Genomic DNA, 8,264 nt, shown 5'->3' on the forward strand with positions numbered 1-8,264 from the left:
TGGAATTAATTCCTATAATTTTTATTGACTGAATCGAATTGTTTATGACTAGATTTGAGAATTTCGGGCACGAATTCGCGAGGCAAAGGCTTGTTGGAATTTTGAATTGGTTGCAAAGCGAGGTAAGTGTTTGGTCTAACCTTAGCTTGAGGGATTAGGAGTTGTGTCTTAATTGCTACATGTTAATTGTAGAGTACGACGTATAGGCATGGTGACGAGTATCTATACGTTGGTGTCAAGCATGTCCGTGAGTCTTGTATTATAATTGTTATGACTCCGTTGTGGTTTATTGCGCTTCATATGTTATTATCACCATTGTTCCCTTGCCAGGATGTTTGTTTTGATAGTATTGTTCCCTTGCCGGGATGTTATTGAAATATTATTGTTCCCTTGCCGGAAAGTTGTTATATTGCTCTTGTTCCCTTGCCGGGATTCCTTGTGATTATTGTTGGCTTATAACTGGGAGCGGGTGGTACGCATACCACAAGATATATAATGAAATGGGAGCGGGTGGTACGCCTACCACAAGATATATAATGAAATGGGAGCGGGTGGTACGCCTACCACAAGATATAATGAAATGGGAGCGGGTGGTACGCCTACCACAAGATATAATAAAATGGGAGCGGGTGGTACGCCTACCACAAGACAAAAAAAATGGGAGCGGGTGGTACGCCTACCACGAGATACATGAAATGGGAGCGGGTGGCACGCCTGCCACGAGATACATGAAATGGGATCGGGTTGCACGCCTGCAACAAGATGTGAAAAGAAAGTGAAATATGCTTTTGTTTCCCTTATTCTTGTTAGTGATTGGATTTTGATTCCTTTATAATTCTCTTGATATTCTATTTTTACTTTTTTTATATATGTTCAATACTCCAAATTTCAACAATTGTTACATTTTTTTAACTCAATTGATTTCTCAACTAAATTTTCCTTAAACCGTTTGAGATTGTACTTTACAAAAAAAAAAAAAATCGACTATGTTTTGATTTATTGATTTCTCGTATTAAAGGTGAAGGATTCATTCGATATTGACTTTAATTGAAAAGGGTATCTTCTTTATCAAATGATTTCTAAAAATAACTTCATATTTTCTTGTTGATTTCCTAATTGGGTTGGAAGTTGTACTCTACTTTATGTTAAGTGAATGAGGCGTCACAAGGTGACATTTACTCGAAAGAATTATATTCGAAAGATGCTTATTTGAAAGATATTTTATTTAAAGGAAATATATTCGATATATATTCATTGAAAAGCATATTATCTTGGAGATTATTACTTGAAGGATTTATAGGCGAAAGATTTATATTTGAAGGACTTGATGAATTGATTGCACTTGTATCTATTATTTGTTGAGAAACATTTATGGTGTTCTTGTGTCCTGCTATTTACATCACTGGTTGGTCATTGTTGCCATCATTGTTATTTGCTTCCTATTATTTTTGTACGCTATATTGCACAGGTTTATTTGGTAGTCTGGTCCTAGCCTCGTCACTACTTCGACGAGGTTAGGCTAGGCACTTACCAGCACATGGGGTCGGTTGTGCTGATACTACACTCTGCACTCTTTTGTGCAGATCCCAGTGTTGTAGACTTCGAACCGCAGTGAGATTGATGTTTTCTTGTTCATCAGGCAATCCGAGGTAGTCTTGCAGGCGTTCGCATGCCTTGGTGCGTCTCCTTCTATCTACTATTCCTATTTCTTTCATGTATTTCCAGAGACAGTATTGTATTTATTTCTTTCAGACCTTTAATTGTAGTACTCCTAGACAGTCTGTGAAGTTGTGACACCAGTCTTGGGTAGATTTGTTATGGTTTGGTATTAGCATTATTATTAAATCTCTACAATGCAGTCTTCCGCTTATTCAATTCTATTGTTATCTAATTGTTGGCTCTTAACCGTTATCGGGTTAAAAATGGAAATAAGGTAGATAGTTCAATTGGTTGGCTTGCCCAGCTTTCACTAGTAGACGTTATCACGACGCCCGAGGGTGGGAAATCCGGGTTGTGACAATTTTGGATGGAGTGCCACGTGGCAGCACCACATTAAAATGGTCCATTTCTTTTTTTACTCAACCCATTTTACAAAAAACCCACAACCTGAACCATATTTTTATTTTTCAGTTTTTTTAAAGAATTTTCTTTTTGTAAAACTTTAAAAAAAATTGCAAAATATTTTCATTTTTTTAAACTGATTAGATATTGAAAAGATTTCGCAAAACAAATTGTAAAAACTGAAAAAATGGTTTTTTGAAAAAAAAATTGTAAAAACTGAAAAATATTGTAAAAACTAGAAGAAAAAATTCCAGTTTTTAAGAAAATATTTTCGTTTTTTAAAAACTGAAAACAATATTTCCGACAAAATATTTTCGTTTTTGAAAAATGTTTTTTTTCAATTTTTTTAAAGATTTTCGTTTTTGAAAAATATTTTTTTTTCAGTTTTTTAAAAGAATTTTGTTTTGTAAAAACTAGAAAAACAAATTTGTAAAAACAGAAAAAATATTTTTTGTTTTTTAACAAAATATTTTCGTTTTTTAAAAATTGATTTTTTTTTAAAAAATGGAAAAAAGTGAAAATATGGGTTGGGTTGTGTGTGTTTTTAAAAACGGGTCGGGTAAAAAAAGAAATTGGTCGCTTTAATTTGGTGTTGCCACGTATCACTCCATCCAAAATAGGGGTATTTTTGTTTCAAAGTATGACAGTAGAAGTATAGATAACCCAATAGTATGACGGTAGGGGTATAGGTAACCCAATAGTATAATGAGAGATACGAGTAAACAATATTTGAAACCATATGGGTATATTTAGCCCTTTACCTTTTTTCTTTTTTTGCTCCTAGACAATGATGTTTTGTGTGGAGTCGTATCCCCTAAAACGTGCGTCTATGGCTCTACTCTGCCTTCTTGTCCTGCCCCTTGTTGCCCACACCTCAGACTCGAACTTTTTTCATCCTTTGTAACGAATTATAAATGAGATGGTTTCCAATAATGATATATCTTACCTTGTTTCCTTGAATTATAACTTCTTTTTCAAACTTAAAACTTCTCCAACTAGAAGTTCTGTTTTTTTTTTTAAAAGAATTCTAGTATTAAATTTAAGAGTTTAAGTTTTACTACTACATTATCAGGTCAATGATATAAATTTATAGGTAAACTTCGTAAAATGTGAGATTTGTTATCTTGAAAATAAGTCAATTTACCTAGTACAACATGTAAAATTAACCTCATAATTAAAAATTGCTTATACTAATAGCATATATAACATGTATCCTTAGAGTAATGATTGTTTTACGGCACGAAAAGTCTATTTTTCTTGGTTTCTTTGCGAATTCCAATATAAGTAGTTTGAAGCCTTGGCAGTGACTACCTATCATGTGTGGAAAGGGAGGAATGAAACCTTGTGGAAGAATTCAGTCCCTAGACCACAAAGAGTATGTGAGCAAATCAAAGATGAATGTAAAGTTCGAATGGTGGAAATACTCAACAAGCGAAAAAAGGGCAAGGATAGAAGATGGTTAGAGGATTTATATAGATAGACAGATAGGGGGTAGGAATATACATGTACAGATCTTTATATAGGTAGAAGTTATAAGGAACTACTTCATTGTTTTTTCGGCAAAGGGCCAAATATACCCCTCTACTTTCAAATATTGTTTACTTGTACCCTTTATTATACTATTGGGTTATCCATACCCCTACCGTCATACTTTGGAACAAAAATACCCCTATTTTGGATGGAGTGCCATGTGGCAGCATCAGATTAAAATGATCCATTTCTTTTTTTTATCCAACTCATTTTACAAAAAACCCACAACCCGGACCATATTTTCATTTTCAGTTTTTTTAAAGAATTCTCTTTTTGTAAAACTTAAAAAAAATTGCAAAATATTTTCGTTTTTAGATACAGAAAAACATTTGCAAAACAAATTGTAAAAACTGAAAAAATCATTTTTTTAACAAAAAAAAAATTGTAAAAACTGTAAAAACATATTTGTAAAAACTGGAAAAAATTGTAAAAACTGGAATTTTTTTTCCAGTTTTTAACAAAATATTTTGTTTTTTAAAAATTGAAAAAAAATATTTCCAACAAAATATTTTCGTTTTTGAAAAATATTGTTTTTTTAGTTTTTTAAAGATTTTCTTTTTGTAAAAACTGAAAAAACAAATTTGTATAAACTGAATTGTTTTTGTAAAAACAGGAAAAAAATTATTTTCATTTTTTAAAAACTGAAAAAATTATTTTCAACAAAATATTTTCGTTTTTGAAAAATATTTTTTTTCATTTTTTCAGTTTTTAAAAAGAATTTTGTTTTGTAAAAATTGGAAAACAAATTTGTAAAAACAAAAAAAAAATATTTTTTGTTTTTTAAAAACTGATTTTAAAAAAAAACGGAAAAAAATGAAAATAGGGGTCGGGTTGTGGGTTTTCTTAAAAATGGGTCGGGTAAAAAAAAGAAATGGGTCATTTTAATCTGGTGTTGTCACGTGTCACTCTATCCAAAATAGGGGTATTGTTGTTTCAAAGTATGACAGTAGGGGTATAGATAACCCAATAGAGATAACCCAATAGTATGACGGTAGAGGTATAGATAGCTCAATAGTATAACGAGGGGTACAGGTAAACAATATTTGAAAGTAGAGAGATATATTTAGCTCTTTGCCGTTGTTCTTTCTTTCATTGTATTTCCTTTGTTGTTCTCTTCGTTGTACTTGTTTTGTAGATGAATTAATTTTTTCATTCCACCAAAAAAAAAAGTAGTTTTGAATCCTTGGCAGCATTAATGAAAAACCAAAATAAACATATTCTAAATATAGTACGATGCATAACAACCTATAGTTCTTGGAGCAAGCCTATGGTCACCTCTAAAAACATTTTGTGGTGACTTTCAGGGCCAAAGCGACTTTGGTGGCCACAAAAGGCCGATTTCTTGTAGTATATAACATGACTATGATACCACTATTATGTCCCTTAGTTATGCCCTTTCATTCAGTAACCATGCACATAGGAATTCTTATTACTACTATTGAGAGATTATGTAAGTACAAGATCATAAATTCTATACTAAAGTGAAGATCATGTCCCGATAACATCTATAAAGTATTTTTCAACCCCAACTTCATGAATTACTTTTTTCAACTTCAACTCAAATGTTGTCCAAATGCATATATTTAATTTTCAGAAACTATCTTTTAAAATGAAAATTATAAAAATTCAAATACAACTTCTACTTCCACAAAATCTGTTTTTAACTGCAACTTTTGCAAATTTATTTCTTCCTTAACTTCCACTCAGGGGCGGCCCTACCCTAAAGCTAGTAAAGCAACTGCTTTAGGCCCCATATTTGTGGGGACTCATTTTTTGTTACACCTAATATATTATATGAAAATAGATTTGAATAGTCCTCAACATCTCTTGAATAGTCCTTAGATTTAATTACTTTTTATACATAGTAGACAAGACTATTTTTTTCACTTCAAAATAGATTTGAACAATTTGAAGCATATGAAATATTTTTATTTTTCTATTTAGCGTAAAAAGCTAAGGTCACTAGACGATGGAAATTTAGAAAAATACTGCCTTAATCTTGAGTGTTTCTTGAAGCATATTAATTAATCTGATACTGATGGTTTAGATTTATTTTCTAAATTAAAAGTGTTAAGAAAAATAGTACAATTAGAATATAACAGTTTAATTAATATACTCAATCAAATAAAAAGATTTGATTCTTTTCCAAATGTCTATATTGCTTATATAATAATGTTAATAACTCCTGTTACCATTACTCCAGCAAAAAAAAAGTTTTTCGAAATTAAAATTGATAAAATCTTAACTAAGCTCAATAATGTATGAAGAGAGATTAAATGGATAAACTATATTGCCAATTGAGAAAGAATTATTAGAAAAAAATTTATTATAAAAAAATTTATTAATAACTTTGCATCTAGAAAAAACTAGAAAAATGAACTTCAAATTAAAAAAAATTAATAATTTAAAAAAATTAAGGCTCCTCGTAAAATTCGGCTTTAGGCCACAAATTCGTTGGAGTGCCCTGCTTTTCCACTTTAAGTGATTACTTTTTTTTCGCTTCAACTCAAATTTCATCCAAGTGCGTACTAATCCCAAGGTAAAAAATGCACGGCGCACGGGGCGCCCTATTTGGTCGCCCTTATTTAACCTATACCAATTTTTTTAAAATTTTTAACTTGTACCAACTTTTTAAACAACTTCAGCCCCCTTTCTCCTCTTTCTTCTCCTCCTCAAAGTTTTTTCTTTTCTTTTTCTAGAAACAAGGTTCATCCCTATCTGCTTCTTCTTATTTCTCCTTTCAATCATTTTTTCCTTTTCGCCGATACCCTCAACTGTAAAGGTTCTATCTTGGTTTTGCAACTTGAATCTTATGCACAATTTTGATGTGAAAATGGGACAAGAGAAATTAATTATCAATTTTATATTGTTGTTTGGTGAATTGGGTCTGGCGAAAATTGGAGACTTTAGTTGTCGATTGGATTTGTAATGTGTTGATGTTTCTTGATTCCTGTTAATGTTGCTTTAAGTTACTTCGTGTGGGTACAACATGCCCCCTAAAGCTCTAGAACTGAAGTTCGCCAGTTACAAACAAAAACTTCAGTTCTAGAGCTGAAGTTCGCCAATTACAAAACAAAAACTTCAGCTCTAGAGCTGAAGTTCGTCAGTTACAAAAACAACAACTTCAGCTCTAGAGTTGAAGTTCGTCAGTTACAAAAACAACAACTTCAGCTCTAGAGCTGAAATTTGCCAGTTACAAAAACAAAAATTTTAGCAGTTACAAACAAAAACTTAAGCAAATAGAGAACAAAACTTCAACTACTATGCTTAAGTTCAACAATTACAAATAAAAACTTTAGCACACTTGGTTCAGCACACTTGCTACTTTAGTCCCGTCTACTAGAATGTTGAAGTTTTGCGTGATTGTCTTTGCTACTTCAGCCCCATATGCTGAAGTTACGTGAAAAAACGAGTACGCTTGCAATTTTTTTTGCAAAGCGGACACAAGTTAAAACATGACCCAAAAAGCCGGTATAGATGCAAATGGTCCAATCCCAAGCGGGAAAAGTGCACGAATAGCTGCTTTTAGGACTTCTCTTTAAAACATAGCCAAACTTTATAAGGTATTTAAAATTTACCGTTTCAAAATCAAACTTTAAGCCTCGAGTCTAAAGTTTCAAATTTCAGACTGAAGTTTTAAACTTCAGACTCGATTGGCAAAATTAAACTTTAGATCTTAGGTCTAAAGGATGCAGTTCAGATTTTATAGCTTCGAATGAAAGTTAGACTCTAGCAGTTCAAAACTCAGATTCGAATGTCAGAATTTGATTTTGGCAGTTCAGACTTTGAGTATGAACCTAGGCTCTGGAAGCTCAAATTTTCGATCCAAATGTATGAAGAGGAAAGAGGAAGAGGAGGATACATCTGAAGTTGGCCAAATTGGTCTAAACTTTTAGATAGTTCTAAAAAAAGGATTTTTACATGTATGTATTACATTAGAAACTTATTTACCTTCACTGTTTAGGTTTTAACTTAATTATAAGTTGATATATAATTTACGTATATACAAATTAGTATTAATGAGTATCCCATTATATTAGGAATTTGATAGGGAATTCCCTCTTCGCTCTCTCTTCGATCTCTCTCTCCGTCTCTTTCTTTCTCTCATTCTCTATCATTATTCTTATATTAATATCTTCATGTGGATTAACCGAAGAAATGATACTAATGTTAAGTGAAAAAAGATAGAAGATTAGTACCTAGCAAGTTCTTGCTTCAGATCCAATGAAAACGAGGAAGTAAATAAGAAAGAAATTAGCTATAATGAAGAGAATTATTTTAGTTATCATTCTTTTAGCTTTTTGGAATCGATAAACAAAATAGTATTAATTAGAAGCAAGTAGATTGAATTGGAAGCTGTGTTAATCCATTAAAATCTGTATTGACAACCATTAAAAAGTTTCAAAGCTTTGAATTCGAAAATAGAATTTTATGAATTTTTTTGTTTGAATTGAGTGTTGTTGTAAATGATTGGGAATATCCGTTGGAGTTTATATCTCAAATTTGAGATAATTTGGTGAAGATTCGAGGTGGGTTTGGCTGAAATTTCATATTGAAACTCGAAAAAGAAGACGTAAACAAATTGTATATATTTTTTATGTCGAATGTCGAAATGGTATACAAAATATCTACAGCTTACACAATTGTATATAAGTTGTATATAAATTATATCT

This window comes from Nicotiana sylvestris, chromosome 6 (assembly GCF_000393655.2).
Source record: "Nicotiana sylvestris chromosome 6, ASM39365v2, whole genome shotgun sequence".
Lineage (NCBI taxonomy): Eukaryota > Viridiplantae > Streptophyta > Magnoliopsida > Solanales > Solanaceae > Nicotiana > Nicotiana sylvestris.